General features: G+C 48.4%; 1 non-coding gene across 1 annotated transcript; it reads left to right on the forward strand.

Moving 5' to 3' along the window:
* Positions 1-549: 549 nt before the first annotated feature.
* Trnat-cgu lies at positions 550-624 on the forward strand. The gene has a single exon. It is a non-coding gene; the product is annotated as a tRNA-Thr (tRNA).
* Positions 625-18,296: the final 17,672 nt, after the last annotated feature.

Consider the following 18,296-nt stretch of genomic DNA (forward strand, 5'->3'; position numbering starts at 1 on the left):
ATTAAAACTGTGTGCTGGACCAAGACTCAAACTCGGAACCTTGCCTTTCGCGGGCAAGTGCTCTACCGACTGAGCTACCCAAGCACGACTCAGGCCCCGCCCTCACAGCTTTAATTCCACCAGTACCTCGTCTCCTACCTTCCAAACTTCACAGAAACTCTCCTCTTCCCAGAAAAGCTTCTGTGAAGTTTGGAAGTTAGGAGACGAGGTACTGGTGGAATTAAAGCTGTGAGGATGGGGCGTGAGTCGTGCTTGGGTAGCTCAGTCAGTAGAGCACTTGCCCGCGAAAGGCAAAGGTCCCGAGTTCGAGTCTCGGTCCGGCACACAGTTTTAATCTGCCAGGAAGTTTCATATCAGCACACACTGCACTGCAGAGTGAAAATTTCATTCTAGAAACATCCCCAGGCTGTGGCTAAGCCACGTCTCAGCAATATCCTTTCTTCCAGGAGTGCTAGTTCTGCAAGGTTCGCAGGAGAGCTTCTGTCAAGTTTGGAAGGTAGGAGATGAGGTACTGGCGGAATTAAAGCTGTGAGGACGGGGTGTAAGCCATGCTTGGGTAGCTCAGTCAGTAGAGCACTTGCCCTCGTAAGGCAAAGGTCCCGAGTTCGAGTCTCGGTCCGGCACATAGTTTTAATCTGCCAGGAAGTCTCAAAACAAGACTTGTTCAGGCAACATCTGGTAAGCAAACAAAATGACTTTTGCATAAAAAATTTAAGCAATTTATCCAGCAATTTATTATGCAGAAAAGGACCCTTGTCAGTGACGGCTGATGCAGTGCACCTCAATTGTCCTACTCACCAATAATGCTGGATGTTACTGAAAAACTCTTCATGCTTTTGTGAAAGACCAATGAGGAAAAGTGTATGGCACTGTCAATTACAAGTACTTCAAATGAATAAGAGCACTACTCCCAGAGTAAAAAAACAGCTGTGTGTGCAGTTGGCATCACACTCGCCAACTGCCCAAACAGCAGTGAATAGACACAGAAACAAACTGGGTGATAAGTAGTGAAAATTTGCTAGTAAGTCAAGTAAATATTATGCTGAAAGAGAAAATTATTAATACATCCTCAAAGTATTCTTTATTACAACAACAATTTACTATCCATTACAGCAAGATCGTACTATGGAACACTGCAAGACAAAGTCAAAGAAAAATCCCTAACACTGGAGCACAAACTGAGCTCTTTCACCAAACATATCATGTGGCTAATCAGCTGTACAGGGGAGGGGCGGAGGGGGAAGCTTTACACATGTCCAAATCAAATATCCCAGTAGGTTCCTTGACCACTGAACTGTTTAGTACAACTGGAAATCACTTGTCAATATTCAAAGAAAAGATAAGTTCACAACGAATCAGGTAGCTAACGATTACCAAACGTAACAAAACAAAATCAGGTATCTCTTCTGTCCTACTCTCTGCAAGTACAACACAGTTTAAGATAACACACTGATGGTAACATGGAGGTCGTCACAACAAAAATGACTGTTCCAGAAACAAATGACAGCAGAGATCGCGAAGTATGTCCAGAGTGTAGCAAAGTCCTCTTAAGTGTATACAACAATCCAGAGAGCAATCCAAATCATGAATGTATATCAGCCAAGGTAAAAAGTCTACTATTCCATGGCACATGACTGTAGGTTTCAGTGACTAAGTGAGAGACAGGTCAGCAATAGCCAGGCTGCAGTGTGTGCCGGTTAACACTTGTCAGAGGGTGGCAGCATCTTACATGCTTGCCATTCACGTGGGTGAAATTCATGGCTGCTTTCTGGAGCCCAAGTATATCTGACATGTTCTTCCTATCGATACTCAGGCCAGGTGGGGTATCTGAATCACACTGGATACTAAAGTATCAAATTCTGAAAATGAAAATTGTCTATGAGGATTATAGTGCAAATATTACAGTCTGTTGCAGATAATAATAGATTATTGTAAGAGATTAATAATACAATCCAGAGGAGAAGGATTTTTTAATAAATCCTTTTTATGAATTTAAGTTGGAGTGAACAAAATGAACAGTGAGAGGAAAAGTTTAGTGACACAAAGAACAGTATCAATTCCACAATTTTAGTTAGTTTTATAAACACAAAGTCTTTGGAAATCCGGTTAGAAAACATGTAGAGATTTTATGCAAATCCCTAAACTGATACATACAGACCCGGCAATGCACATATGCATATGAAGTATGCACCACATTACTGCATTGCTCAACATATAAAGCTTGAAAATCACTGTACTATGCATACCATAGAGTACTTTTTATTGTATGTGTTTTCAGGTTTCTTTTTGTCCCATTCCTAAGTGGGGGATGGAAAGACTGACTTTTTGTAAACCAGTCTCTACATGACAGAAACATAAGAGGGCAGAATGATATTAACACATCTTAAACAGGTTTTGGTATACTCCTTCTAAGTGTTGACCAGCACAGATTATTAGCACACACATGAAATTTATCAATTGAAGACATGAAGTTTATAAATGAGGCCACAATCATGTTTGGCACGTTATTCATAAATTATTTACTGGCGATGGAAACTGGTTTTGATCCAAATGTGACCATCTTCAGACCATGTGACACCATTATGGCCTGCGTTGGTGAATGGAGCAGGTATCGTGGATCCACAATACCTGCTACGTGCACCACCTGCCATCATGGCGTAATATGAATTATTCATAAATGGTCATCTTGATTGCACATCATTATAGAGTCTACAATGACCAGTTTCAGCTTGCTGACATCATCAGATCATTAAAAGTATGCTGTCAAGAGTATCAGTGTCACATAATTTGCACATGCAGGTACATGAGCACTTGCAACTCATAAATAATGTTGTTTCATGTTCTATGATAAAGATAAATTAACATTCTTTGACATTTAGAGCTCGAGTCAATTTCTGCAATAGATTGATCTTTTCGGGGTGGGGTGGGGGTGGGGTGGGGGAAGGGGTTTTGTCGGCGGGATGTTTAGATGGCACTTCCAAATGCAACGATGAGCCAAAACATTCTGACCACTTGCTTAATAGCATGTTGATCTACTTTTGGATGCAATACAGCAGTGATTATGCATGGTATGGATTTGAAAAGTCCTTGGTAGGTTTTTGGAGGTATGCAGCACTTGATGTCTACACACATCATGCAATTCCAGTAAATTACAGACAAGTGGTTTGTGGACAAGGATCTGGCACTCGATAGTATCCGGGGTATGTTCCATAGGGTTCAAGTCAGGTGAAATTGGTGGACAAAACCTCAATGCGTGTTCACTATCTTGCTCCTCAAACCAATGTAGCATAATTCTGGCCTTGTGGTTTCAACAATTATACTGATGGAAGACATCATTGCCATTGGAGAAGATATCATGCATGAAGGGGTGTAGATGGTCCACAATAATGTCTACATAGTCTACAGCCTTCATGATGAAACCAATTAGTACTGCAGGTTCCATGGGAGCCCAAATGATGTCCCCCATAGTGTAATATTGCCACCTTTGGCCTCTATACGTGGCTCTGTATATTGCGAGCACTCATTCACACAGATGACAGCGTATCCATACATAACCGTCAACCTGGAGAAACAATAATGTAATTCATCTTATCAAGCGACACATTTCCACTGATTCATGGTCTCATCTTGATGCTCTCATGCCTACTGTAATCTTAACTGGCAATACCAATGGGTCAACATGGGAAAATGTAGGGGGGTCATCTGCTGTGGAGCCCCATGTTCAAGAATGTGCACTGAATGGTGTGCTCGTGTGCTCTAAAACATTTGTGCCTGCACCAGCATTGTATTCTGTCTTCAGATTTGCAACAGAGCACCATATACCCTGTTTTACAGAGTGGGCAAGCCCCTGATCTCCATGCCTCAGCACAGAACGAGGTGGTCAGAGGCCTGCACATCCTGTGATGAGGTGTGGACGACCAACATCTCGTTACGTAATTGTAGTTTCACTATCAACAACTTCCTGTGCATGTTCACAACAGTAGCAAACTAACAGCTGACAAGCTTTGCCATTACCTAGATGCTCATTCCAAGCTGTTGGGCCATAAAAATTTAGTCTTTGTCAAAGTCGCTTATGTCAGAGGATTTCACCATTTGTCACCATATCATCACAACAAAGATTGCCCATTCATCTCTGCTCCACTTACATAATTTTCTTACCACGTTATGTGCTCGAAACACCAACAGGTGGCATTCACTCTCCTGTTGCGCAGCGGTCACAATAGACTGACTCACCACAGCATCTAATCAAAATAAGTAATAAGAGCTCTTGGAATCTATTCATGTGCAATAAAAGAGGTCATCGGGCACAATACAGTTCCTAAGATATCACTTCAGTAAATGTTCTAGATTCTACTATGGGCAGCAACATAACTGATGATGGCCAAGGTAGGGAGAATATAAAATGCAAACTGGCAATAGCAAGAAGAGCATTTCTGAGAAAGAGAAATCTGTTATTAAAAATAAAATAGAAACAGTCTAGACTCATAAAATATTTTATTTTAAAAACAGAGCAGTTGTTCTTCACACTAGACAAGAGCAGTTAGTGTTCCACACCACCAGCTCCAGCAGTCAGTATGGAGTATGTAACGGTCTGAGTATGGTCAGATATTAGTTGAAACTGGTCACCCTTTTTTTAAAATAAAATGTTTTATGTAGTATAGACTGTGTTATGTTTTTAATCATTTTTATGGCCACTGACATTTCCTAAAAACATGTTTCATGAAATTTGCTACCATCGAACTTAAATCTAAGTGTTTGGAAGTCATTTCTGAAGGAAGAAAGGAGGAAAGATTACAGTTTAACACACTGTCAAGGTCAAGGTCACTGGGAAAGAAATTGGCCATGCCATTTCAAAGGAACCATGTTGGCATTTACTTGGGGCAATTTGGGGAAATCACCGAAAACCTAAATCTGAATGGCAGGAAACAGATTTGAACCATCATCCTCCCAAATGCAAGTTGTGTGTGCTAACCATTGTACCACTTCACTCAGTCTTTTCTGAAAGTATTTGTCTGGAGCATAGCGTTGCACTGAAGAGAATTATGGACAATCAACATTTCAGACAAGAGATCAGAAGCTTTTGAAATGTGGTGCTACAGAAAGATGCTGAAGAATAACTGGTAAATCAAATAACGAACGAGAATAGAGAGAAACTGGACCAACCACAGTATAATTTAAATTTACTGCAGGATCCTTCAATTGTCTTCTTATAGAAGCTGAGATTGAATGAGAAGCTACATCAGACTGATGATACAACAGTGGAAGTAGTGTATAAGACAATTGTGAGAGCTACTCATGATGCTGCCTTTGAAAGTCTTGGAGTACCTGAGAACATGTCTGGCAAATTTGAAATGATTGGTGGGATGATTATACCGCTGCAAAAGTGAAGGAGTATATGGAGGCCTATAACAGATGGCTTACAAGCAATAAGACTGATTGTAGAAGCAGGTATGTAACACTGACATGAGGGGCAAAGAAAGCAGTAATCAGACAAAAAAATGCTGTGTGGGACTTTAAATGTATAGAAATTAATAACTGGACAGGAAGTTAAAAGTACAAATAAGTAAAGAAGATGATAAGACAGCTATGAATAAAGGACAGAAGTAGTATAAACTTACAGCTGATGAGTATAGATGGAGGGAAGACATACTACAAAGAACTGTTTAAGAAGATTGATCCAAATTTCATGATATATGCCCCTTTGCAGGCAATGTACATGACACAGAAATCCAGGAGATAACAACACTGGAAGTACAGGATACAGTTAAACAATTCAAAAATGACAAAGCACCAGGTTCTGGAGCTGTATATATGGAGTTATTGAAGACTAGGCCAAACATGTTGTTTGAACATTTAATCTCTGTCTTAGTGGAGAGGAAATCCCTATCAAGTTTAAAGAAGGGTTCATCACAAATGTATTTAAAAAGGGAAGCATCAATGATCGCTTTACTGAGGCATCACAGTTCTCAATTCTATACAGACTCTATATGGTAATACCCTTCAAACTAGAAGTAAGAAAGAAACTGAGGAAGTAGAAGAAAAGAGTGGCTTTCAGGCATGAAGGTTTTGTATCAATAATATCTGCGCCATTAGACAGGTGACTGGCGAGCAACTGGCCCGTGACTTGGAGAGAGATGGTTTTTACAGACTTGCAGAAGGCCTACAACAATGTACCACTTTGTAGAATGTGGGAAGCAAGGAACAACCAGAACATTCATAAATGTTATGTACAATGCTTTAGAAAGCTTACTTGTTGTGTTAAGTTGGGAAGTTACTCTCACAGAAACTTAAGGTTAGCAAGAGATGCTGCTTAGTGCCTACCCTCTTTAAAATACAGGGTGTACATAAAGTCCAGGAACACTTTCAATTATTTTTTGCACAAGAACTAAACATTGTACAGATGTCATACATATTGCATTTTGAAAAGAAACTCTGAAAGTTTTTTTTACAAACATTCGATATGCAAACCATGAGTGATTCGGCACACCTCAATAAGGTAACCGAATTCTTGCCATAGCCATGCCGACATGGCATCATCGACTGTGACAGTCGCTTCCTGTATACTCTCCTGGAGCTCTGCTACATCACGTGGTAGAGGCAGTACATACACCAGATCTTTATTGTGTCCCCAAAGAAAAAAGTCACACAGAGTGAGATCTGGTGATCGGGGAGCCCATTTCGTGAAACAGCTGTCCCCTTCTGTAGCACGGCCGATCCATCGAAGCGGCAGCTACGTGTTCAGGTACCCCCGAACTTCACATGCAGGACTTTCACACTGTCATTGGAACCGTTTCGAGTTCACAGGATGCACAACACACCGATTTCTTTGGACTCCTTATGAATGTCCCTCCACATTCACTTCACTCACACTGGGACATCCGCTTCTCTTTGCCGGGCACAAGCAACCTGACGTAATGAATTTGTTGTGCCAGTGGTAAATGGCCTTCCTTGTTGGTGGCTTCTTACCGTACTTGGTTCTCAATATCTGATGAACAGCTGTAGTATACTTTTTTTTATCGAACTCCAGCACACAGAAAGCTCGATCCACACCTGAACTCGCCATGTTTCCGCTGACAGTAAAATTTGGAGACAGTGGTGTTATGGTGTAGTCGCTCATTATTGGCAAATTACCAAACTAGTCTGTGGCAGTATACATGAAAAAAAAAAAACTTTTCAGGGTTTCTTTTCAAAATGACATATGTATGCTATATGTATAATGTTTGGTTCTTGTGCAATAAATAATTGAAAGTGTTCCCGGTCTTTATGTACTCCCTGTATTTTTGAAAATTGGATAAGAAAGTGCAAAAACATGGGAATTGAGTAGGTGATGACATCCTTTTCTCCCCATATTTCGCCGACGATCATGTCACTTTTGCTAAGGAAGATGAGGATGTGTCATACATGTTAAGAAAGCTTAAAGAAGAATATGAGAAGTGGGGCATGAAAATTAACTTTACAAAGACAGAATACTTCCTTGTCGGAGGTACAGGAAGGGATCTTGTTATGGATGATGGATCCACAGTAAAGTGTAGTCAATCATATAAATAATTATGGACAATCATTTTGGATAAAGGTGGAATCAATAAAGAAATAAAGCATAGAATAGGAAAGGGAAAGGTGTGAATTAAGCTGCTAAACTCTATTATTTGGAATCAAATTTTTTTTTTTTTTTTCCTTTATTGTAATTTTCAGCACCTCATACAAGGCGGGCTGGCAGCAGCTTAATACGCCGCTCTTCAGCCGTATGGGGTACAATAATATGAGATAGGTGACACAGAAAATACAAAAAATGGCGGGCAAAGAAAGTAGTTACAAAAAAACAAAAAAAACAAAAAAACAAAAAAAACAAAAAAACAAGAAGCCGTTCACGTTGGACGAAAGAACACTAACACTTGTTGACACGGCGCACAAAACACGGAGAGCTGCGGCGGCACATGTGAACAGTGGAGTTGTAACTGCACGAAACACAAAACGAAGCACACACACTAGACACTGACGGCGATGATCTCCGGCGCGCGAATGTTCACCATGCGTGTGCGAGTCCGGGGACCTGCCAAGAGAGGAGGAGGAGGAAGGGGAGTGGGAGAGGGAGAGGAGAGAGCGGAGATGCCACGGGCAAGGGAGAAAGGGGGGAGGGAGGAAGGGGGAGGGGAAGCCCGGGGGGGACGAGTGGTGGAGGGAGGGGACGGGGGAAAAGGAAAGAGAAGGGGAGGGAAGGGAAGAGAAGGGAGGGAGGGAGGGTGCCTAAAGGAAAGGACACCGGAAGTGGGTGGTGGGGCAGGGTCAAAGTTTATAGGAGGGGTAGATGGAGGGGAGGAGGACATCATCAGGGAGGGGGAGCTGGCGGAAGCCACCTTGGGAGAGAGTAAGGAGGGTGGAGAGATGGAGACCGGGCGGGACGTGGGAATACAGGCGCGGCAGCGGGCGGGGATGGGAGAGGATTGGGGAGACGAGCGGGTGAGGAGGATCGAGTTTACAGGAGGTGTACAGGATCCGTATCCTTTCAAGGAAAAGGAGGAGGTGGGGGAAGGGGATGAGATCATACAGGATCCGCGCGGGGGAGGGGAGACGGATGCGATAGGCGAGGCGGAGAGCATGGCGTTCAAGGATTTGGAGGGATTTATAAAAGGTTGGGGGGGCAGAGATCCAGGCTGGATGGGCATAACAAAGGATAGGGCGGATGAGGGATTTATAGGTGTGGAGGATTGTGTAAGGGTCCAGACCCCACGTACGGCCGGAAAGGAGCTTGAGGAGACGGAGTCGGGAACGTGCCTTGGCTTGGATTGTATGGAGATGGGGAGTCGAGGAGAGGCGACGGTCGAGGGTGACGCCAAGGTACTTAAGGGTGGGAGTGAGGGCGATGGGACGGCCATAGACGGTGAGATAGAAATCAAGGAGGCGGAAGGAAGGGGTGGTTTTGCCTACAATGATCGCCTGGGTTTTCGAAGGATTGACCTTGAGCAACCACTGGTTACACCAAGCGGTGAATCGGTCGAGATGGGATTGGAGAAGGCATTGAGAGCGTTGCAGGGTGGGGGCAAGGGCGAGGAAGGCGGTGTCATCGGCAAACTGGAGGAGGTGGACGGGGGGCGACGGCGGCGGCATGTCCGCCGTGTACAAAAAGTACAGAAGGGGGGAGAGGACGGAGCCTTGGGGCACACCGGCGGAGGGGAAAAAGGGGTAGGAATCTGTGTTATGGATGGTGACATAGGAAGGACGGCGGGAGAGAAAGGAACCGATCAGACGGACGTAGTTAATGGGAAGGGCAAAGGTTTGGAGCTTGAAGAGGAGACCGGAATGCCAGACGCGGTCATAAGCGCGTTCGAGGTCAAGGGAGAGGAAGATTGCGGAGCGACGGGAATTAAGCTGTTCGGAAAGGAGATGAGTGAGGTGAAGGAGAAGATCGTCGGAAGAGAAGGATGGCCGAAAGCCACACTGGGTGACGGGAAGGAGGCGGTGCTGGCGGAGGTGCTGGTGGATGTGGCGGGTGAGGATAGATTCCAGGAACTTGCTGAAGATCGAGGTAAGGCTGATGGGACGGTAGGAGGAGACGGCGGATGGCGGTTTGCCAGGTTTAAGGAACATGAGGATACGGGAGGTTTTCCACAGGTCGGGGTAGTAACCGGTGGACAGGACTACATTGTAGAGCCTGGCCAGGGTGGAGAGGAAAGAGACAGGAGCTTCACGAAGGTGATGGTAGGTGGCACGATCGTGAACAGGAGCGGTGTTGCGTTTTGTGCGGAGTGTATCAATGAGATCATGTGTAGTGATAGGGGCATTGAGTTCCGTGTGTGTAATGTTGTCCAAGTACTGGAAACCAGGAGCGAGGGGAGGGACAGAGGGGTCAGTTCGATTGCAGATATCTGGGAAGAGGGAGTAATAGAACTGGGGATCGTCGGGGATGGAGAAGACATCGGAGAGGTAGGAGGCAAAGTGATTGGCCTTACTAAGGGTGTCAGGGAAGGGGTGATCATCGTGGAGAAGAGGATAGTAGGGGGAGGGTTTAGTTCCGGTAAGGCGACGGAAGGCCGACCAGAACTTGGACGAGTTGATTGGTAGGGTGGCATTTAAACGGGTGCATGTCTGTCGCCAGTCCCGGCGTTTCTTAGCCGCGAGCAAATTACGAACGTGTCGCTGGAGTTGCCGGTGGCGTCGTAGTGTGTCCGGGTCACGCGTGCGGAGGAAGGCACGGTAGAGACGACGGGATTCACGGAGGAGGAGAACGGCCTGTGGGGGTAAGGTAGGACGGTGGGGGTGGATGGCGACAGTAGGAACGTGGGCCTCCACGGCCTCAGACAAGGTCTGCTGGAGAAAGGAGGCGGCATGGGTGACATCGTCAGGGTGGTGGTAGGTGAGAGGGTGGCTATCGACCTGGGTGGAAAGGGTATCCCGGTAGGCATTCCAGTCGGCTCGGGAATAGTCGTGGACATACTTAGGGGGAGGGTCAGTACGAGGGTCGGGGCGAGGGTGACGACCGTCTGAAACGGTGAGGAGGACAGGGAGATGGTCGCTACCAATAGGCTCCAGGACATCCACCGTTATGCGGCCAAGGAGGTTGGGGGAGGAGAGGATAACATCAGGAGTGGAGTTGGATTCAGGACGGGTATGCCAGGGGATGGGGACAAGGTCACCTTGAAGGGTGGAGAGGAACCGATGCCATCGCCGTAACTGGGCAGCGGAACGACTATGGATGTTGAGGTCGGCGGCGATCACGTAGGAGGAAAAGGTACGATCGACGTGGGAGAGGAAGTCGAAGGGAATAGGAGCGTTGGGGCGGACATAGATGGTGGCGCAGGTAACGGTAAGGCCGGGGAAGAAGAGACTAAGGATCAGGTGTTCGGTGGGGTCGGGAAGGAGAGGTTGGAGCCGAACGGGGATCTGGTGGTGGTGACCAATGGCAACTCCGCCACGCGCAATCGGGAGGGGATTATCGGAGCGGTGGAGGAGGTAGGGCGAAGTGTGAATGGTGTGGTGGGGTTGGAGGAAGGTTTCATTAAGGAGGAAGGCATCCACGCGGTGGGTGGCAAGGGTGTGCAGGAAGAGGTTCCTGTTCGTGGGTAGGGAGCGGATGTTGTTGAAAAGGATACGTTGCTGTCGCGCCATGATAGGGAGTTAGACGAGGGTGTCGAGGCGGGAGAAGGTGAAATGGGCCTGGTTGTTGGAGTAGGTGGCGTACATCTTGAGTTGGAATATGGAACGGGCGGCGAGGGAGATCTGTTGGAGGGTGTGTGGGCGCTGAAAGGGATGAACATTCTGGAGGACGATGGTAAGGAACCTGATAATGACCTCAGCGGTGGGGGGGGGATGAAGGGAATTGCCAGGAGGGGTGTGGGCGTCCAGGGGACGGACAGGGACGGTGAGTTCAGGAGTGGTTGGAGGGGGTCGAGCTTTACACTTTTGGGAGTAGGTGGGATGGGGGAGACTCAGGTATTGCAGGAAGGAGGGGATTGGAGGTTGGGGCACTGCCTGAGGAAGTGCGCTTGCCGACAATGCGGGCAGGTGGGGGCCTCGCGGCACTCAGCTGTGGGGTGCGCGTTATAGCGTAGACACCTCTGGCAGTGCAGGGATTGAGGAGGGGAACGGGAGGGGTCGACCTTGTACCGCTGGTTAAAAAGGAGGGCACCCTCCTTCAGGAGACGGTCAATGGAGGGGGCGTGCTCAGAAAAAACCCGCATAAGGCGGGTGGGGCCGGCAGCGTTATGTATGCGGCGAACCGCACGCACCTCCAAATGGGGATGCGCCTGGAGCTCCGCCAACACCTCCTCCTCCGTGATCACTGGACTAAGCCGAGTGATCACGGCGGTGAGAGTTGGCAGGCGACGCGGAGGTTGGGGTTGGCGGGAGGGAGGTGGTGAAGGAGCAGGGGTGAGAGAGGCATGAGGGCCAAAGCGGGTGACAGGGATGCGGGAAAGGAGGTAGGTGTGGAGGGTTGGGCTGGGGGAGGAGATGAGGACCGAATCTCGGCGAGGAGTGAGGAGGGAGATGGGGGCACCAGGACAATGCTGGCGAAGGAAGAGGGTGAGGTTCCGGGCTTCAAGGAGAGAGGGATCAGGACGGGAGAGGAGGTAGCGGCAGGAGGAAGGGGGTGAGGAGGAGGATGAGGGGGCAGGGACAGGCGGGGAGACTTCCAGGGCATCATGGGTGGGGGAAGGAGGACGAGGCGCAGCCTTTTTGGAAGCAGAGGAAGCAGGAGTGCCACCGGTGCACTTGACGGCGGTGGAGGAGGTGGTTGGGATGGGAACAACGGGAATGTGGCGGGGAGGGGCAGGTCCCGGGGCCGGAGTCGGCGCCGGAGATGGTGACGGTGACGGTGAAGGCGAAGGCGACAGCGACGATGACGACGACGGTGGCAGTGGCGGCGGTGCTGGCGAAGGTGACGGGGAGAGCTGGGCGTGGGCAGTGGCCCGACGGGCCACCACCCGAGCCGGAGCTGCAGTGACAGGCTGGGGGAGTGGGGGGAAGGGATCAGAACGAGAGGAGCGGGAGGAAGAAGCGGGAGAGGGGGCGACAAAGATAGAGGGTGAAGGGAGAGTGAGGAGAGGAGGAATGGAAGGAGGGGGGTGGGACTGGGCACACCAAGTTACAGTGGTGGAGGCGGCGGAAGGGGAGGTATAGACAATGGCGGTGGTGGTAGTAGTGACAGTGGTGGTGGGGGCGGACATGACGGGAGAGAGAAACAAGAACGAACAGAACGAAGAGGAGAGGACAGAAACTGGAGACAGACAAAGACGAAGACGGATGGAGACGAAGACGGCCGTAGACCAGGGTCAGGACGGCGGCGATGGCGGCGACCAGGCGGCACCAGATGGCGGCGGCGGCGGGCACCGGATGGCGGCGGCGGCGACGGGCACCGGCGGCGGCGGCGGCGAGCCCCGGCAGGCGGCGACGGCGGCGGCGGCGTCGGCGGCGGCGATCAGCAGGCGGCGGCGGCGGCGGCGGCGGCGGCAGGCGGCGTCGGCGGCGGCGGCGAGCACCGGCAGGCGGCGACCAGGCGGGGGCGGCGAGCCCCGGCAGGCGGCGACGGCGGCGGCGGCGGCGAGGACCGGAAGGCGGCGACCAAGCGGCGGCGGCGGCAGGCAGACGACACGGCAGGGATCTTCTACGTCGAAGGCGCACCCTGAGAGTAGCCCAGGCAGTGAAACTCTTCGATGAAGAAGAGAGGGAATCCAACCCTCGAATGCATGTTGGAATCAAATTTTTTTTTTTTTTTTTTTACTTTATTGTTATTTTAAAACCTGTACAACAGGCAGGCTGGCAGCAGCACACTACGCTGCTCTTCAGCCATAGAAGACACAAGCAGCAAAAACAGGGAGAAGACACATAAGTCACAGAGCGGTGGGCAATAAAACAGGAGACACATAGAGACAATCGCGGAGCCGTTCACACTCGTCGATAATCCACACTGCTAGCTGAGGAGACGACGCACAACCACTGAAGATGATGATGGCACTGGTGAACGGTGGAGGGGACGGTAAACACTAAACACTAAACACTAAAAACACAAAACACTGATGGCGGCGACCTCCGGCACGCGAATGTCCACGTAACGTGTGCGAGTCCGGGGACCTGCCAAGAGGGGTAGAAGGGGGAGGTGGGGGAGAGGGGAGAAAAAGGATGCCAATGGCTAAGGAGTCGGGGGCAGGAGGAGAGGAACAGGGGAGGGGACGCCCGGGGGAGGAGGGGGGGAGAAAAGGAGGAGGGAGGGAAAAGGGAGAGGAGGGAGGGAGGGTGCCCGGAGGAATAAGTACAGGAGGAGGGCGGGAGGATCAAAGTTGGTAGGAGGGGTAGATGGAAGGGAGGAGGGCATCATCAGGGAGGGGGAGCTGGCGGAAGCCACCTTGGGAGAGGGTAAGGAGGGTGGAGAGATGGAGACCGGGTGGGACGTGCGAATACAGGCGCGGCAGCGGGCGGGGGTGGGAGAGGATCGGGGAGACGAGCGGGTGAGGAGGATCGAGTCTGCGGGAGGTGTACAGGATCCGTATCCTCTCAAGGAAAAGGAGGAGGTGGGGGAAGGGGATGAGATCGTAGAGGATCCACGTGGGGGAGGGGAGACGGATGTGATAGGCGAGGCGGAGAGCATGGCGTTCAAGGATTTGGAGGGATTTATAAAAGGTAGGGGGAGCGGAGATCCACGCTGGATGGGCATAACAAAGGATGGGGTGGATGAGGGATTTATAGGTGTGGAGGATGGTGGAGGGGTCCAGACCCCACGTACGGCCGGAAAGGAGCTTGAGGAGACGGAGGCGGGAACATGCCTTGGGTTGGATTGGCTGGAGATGGGGAGTCCAGGAGAGGCGACGGTCGAGGGTGACGCCAAGGTACTTAAGGGTGGGAGTGAGGGCGATGGGACGGCCATAGACGGTGAGATAGAAATAAAGGAGGCGGAAGGAAGGGGTGGTTTTGCCTACAATGATCGCCTGGGTTTTGGAAGGATTGACCTTGAGCAACCACTGGTTGCACCAAGCGGTGAACCGGTCAAGAGGGGATTGGAGAAGGCTTTGGGAGCGCTGTAGGGTGGGGGCAAGGGCAAGGAAGGCGGTGTCATCGGCAAATTGGAGAAGGTGGACGGGGGGTGACGGCGGCGGCATGTCCGCCGTGTACAACAGGTACAGAAGGGGGGAGAGGACGGAGCCTTGGGGCACACCGGCGGAGGGGAAAAATGTGTAGGAATCGGTGTTATGGATGGTGACATAGGAAGGACGGCGGGAGAGAAAGGAGCCGATCAGTCGGACGTAGTTGATGGGAAGGGCGAAGGTTTGGAGCTTGAAGAGGAGACCAGAATGCCATACGTGGTCATATGCACGTTCGAGGTCCAGGGAGAGGAAGATTGCGGAGTGACGGGAATTAAGCTGTTCGGAAAGGAGATGAGTGAGGTGAAGGAGAAGGTCGTCGGAAGAGAGGGACGGCCGAAAGCCACACTGGGTGACGGGAAGGAGGCGGTGCTGGCGGAGATGCTGGTGGATGCGACGGGTGAGGATAGATTCCAGGAAGTTGCTGAAGACCGAGGTAAGGCTGATGGGACGGTAGGAAGAGACGGCGGACGGCGGTTTGCCAGGTTTAAGGAACATGAGGATACGGGAGGTTTTCCACAGGTCGGGGTAGTAACCGGTGGACAGGACTACATTGTAGAGCCTGGCCAGGGTGGAGAGGAAAGAGACAGGAGCTTCACGAAGGTGACGGTAGGTGACACGATCGTGACCAGGAGCGGTGTTGCGTTTGGTGCGGAGTGTAACAATGAGATCCTGTGTAGTGATAGGGGCATTGAGTTCCGTGTGTGTAATGTTGTCCAAGTACTGGAAACCAGGAGCGAGGGGAGGGACAGAGGTGTCAGTTCGATCCCGGATATCCGGGAAGAGGGAGTAATCGAACTGGGGATCGTCGGGGATGGAGAAGACATCGGAGAGGTAGGAGGCTTTGGAATCAAACAACACCAAATAATTTGAAAAGTGGGATATACAAAACTATAGTTGAGAACATTGCTTTCTATGGTGCTCAACTGTGGAAAGTTTCCAGGATAAATGAGAAGAAATTACAAGAAATGGAAGTGGAGTTTTGGTGATGAAGTTGTGAAGTACACTATGTGATCAAAAGTATCCGGACACCCACAAAAACATACGTTTTTCATATTAGGTGCATTGTGCTGCCACCTACTGCCAGGTACTCCATATCAGTGATGTCAGTAGTCATTAGACTTAGTGAGAGAGCAGAATGGGGCGCTCCGCGGAACTCACAGACTTCGAACGTCGTCACGCGTGATTGGGTGTCACTTGTGTCATACATCTGTATGTGACATTTCCACACCCCTAAGCATCCCTAGGTCGTTTCCAATGTGATAGTGAAGTGGAAATGAGAAGGGACATGTACAGCACAAAAGCGTACAGGCTGACACCATCTGTTGACTGACAGAGACCGCCGACAGTTGAAGGCGGTCACAATGTGTAATAGGCAGACATCTATCCAGACCATTCACACAGGAATTTCGAACTGCATCAGGATCCTATGACAGTTAGGAAGGAGATGAGAAAATTTGGATTTCATGGTTGAGTGGCTGCTCATAAGGCACACATCATACTGGCAAATGCCAAACAACACCTCACTTGGCGTAAGGAGCGTAAACATTGGATGACTGAACAGTGGAAAAGCATTGTGTGGAGTGACAAATGACAGTACACAATGTGGCGATCTGACAGCAGGGTGTGGGTTTGGCGAATGCTCAGTGAATGTCATCTGCCAGTGTGTGTAGTGCCAACAGTAAAATTTGGAGGCAGTGGTGTTATGATGTAGTTGCATTTTCCATGGAGTGGGCTTCCACCCCTTGTTGTTTTGTGTGGCACTATCACAGCACAGGCCTACATTGATGTTGTAAGTACCTTCTTGCTTCCCACTGTTGAAGAGCAATTCGAGGATGGCAGTTGCGCCTTTCAACACGATCGAGTACCTGTTCATAATGCACGGCCTGTGGGGGAGTGGTTACACGACCATAACATCCCTGTAATGGATTGGCCTGCAAAGAGTCCAGACCTGAATCCAATTGAACACCTTTGGGATGTTTTGGAATGCCGACTTTGTGCCAAGCCTCACTGACCATTATTGACACCCTCTCCTCAGTGCAGAATTCCACGAAGAATGGGCTGTCATTCCCCAAGAAACCTTCCAGCACCTGATTGAATGTATGCCTGTGACAGTGGAAGCTGTCATCAAGGCTAAGGGTGGGTCAACAGCATATTGAATTCCAGAATTACCGATGGAGGGCGCCATGAACTTTTAAGTCATTTTCAGACAGGTGTCCGGATACTTCTGCTCACATAGTGTAACAAGAAGTGGCAAAATAAGAAATGAAGTGTTACCAGAACAGATCAGAGTTACAACGGATATTGTAGAGACAAGTGAAAATAAATGGTTAACATCGTATGGACATCTTAGAAGGATGCCCAAGGAAAGATGGCCATCTAAAATATGGCACTGGAGACCTCCATGACAAAAGTAATGCCCACTTTACTCTTTACTCTCAGTCTGCATTTGGCTCTGTCTGGTTCTGTCTCAGGTTTGTTTTTCTGGCAGTGTTAGTTGTACGTGAACAGTGATTCACAGCAGTAGGGATATGTTTACTGAACTTTGTGAATGGGTTCACTGAACAAAATAGAAGAGTGCACGCAGATACTATGCTCAGCTGTTCCTACAGTGATGGCAACCAAATTTTAAAGTTTTTGCATCTTCATGTAGATGCCTATGAGAAACTTGAGTTTTGTATTGTTTATTTTAGTGAATTCATACTGTAGGCTTTTATAATGTTATGAAGTTATTTCTGCAGAAACAAAAGTAAATGGGGTGACAAACAAAATACATCATAATTACATTATTACTCAGTAATGAGCTATCAAACATTGTGGATCCCTTATGAAAAAATGCTCAGAAAATATCCCTTAACAACTTACAAAATTTTGTTAGTAAAGTTGGGTTCATCATGTACAATTACAATGCTGAGCAATATAGGGTGTAGTTCCACGGGAGTGGTATTTAGTGTTTCCAGTCTCTGCCCAATGGATTTGTGGGTAATCATAGTTAAGGGCAAAGCTAATAACACACACAAATTTGGTACAGTACGAACTGCTAAGAACACATACAAATCTGGTACAGTATGAACTTACAGATAGTTGTGAGTGATAACAGGCTGCTGGTTCTGTGGACTTGTTCTGTTGTCTCTATACAATTATTATTATTTCTTTTTCCTGTCTCAGACGTTATGTCTGGTTAAAAATGGAAAGTGACACGGACCTTGATCAAGTGTGACTTCCTTTTAACTGTACGGTATATGATACATTGCATTTAGGAACTTTCGGGTAATTGAACATGTATCAATAATTACAGATTTCTGTAGTTGCATACATATGTTTGGATGTAGCTGTATTGCGTTGATGTATTGGTGGATACTGTGCGGTGTGACTCCAGTAGTTGATAGTATAATTGGTACAATGTCAACTTTATCCTGATGCCACATGTCCTTGACTTCCTCAGCCAGTTGGATGTATTTTTCAATTTTTTCTCCTGTTTTCTTCTGTATATTTGTCGTATCGGATATGGATATTTCGATTAGTTGTGTTAATTTCTTCTTTTTATTGGTGAGTATGATGTCAGGTTTGTTATGTGGTGTTGTTTTATCTGTTATAATGGTTCTGTTCCAGTATAATTTGTATTCATCATTCTCCAGTACATTATGTGGTGCATACTTGTATGTGGGAACATGTTGTTTTTTTAGTTTATGTTGTATGGCAAGCTGTTGATATATTATTTCTGCT

Source organism: Schistocerca americana, chromosome X (assembly GCF_021461395.2).
Source record: "Schistocerca americana isolate TAMUIC-IGC-003095 chromosome X, iqSchAmer2.1, whole genome shotgun sequence".
Lineage (NCBI taxonomy): Eukaryota > Metazoa > Arthropoda > Insecta > Orthoptera > Acrididae > Schistocerca > Schistocerca americana.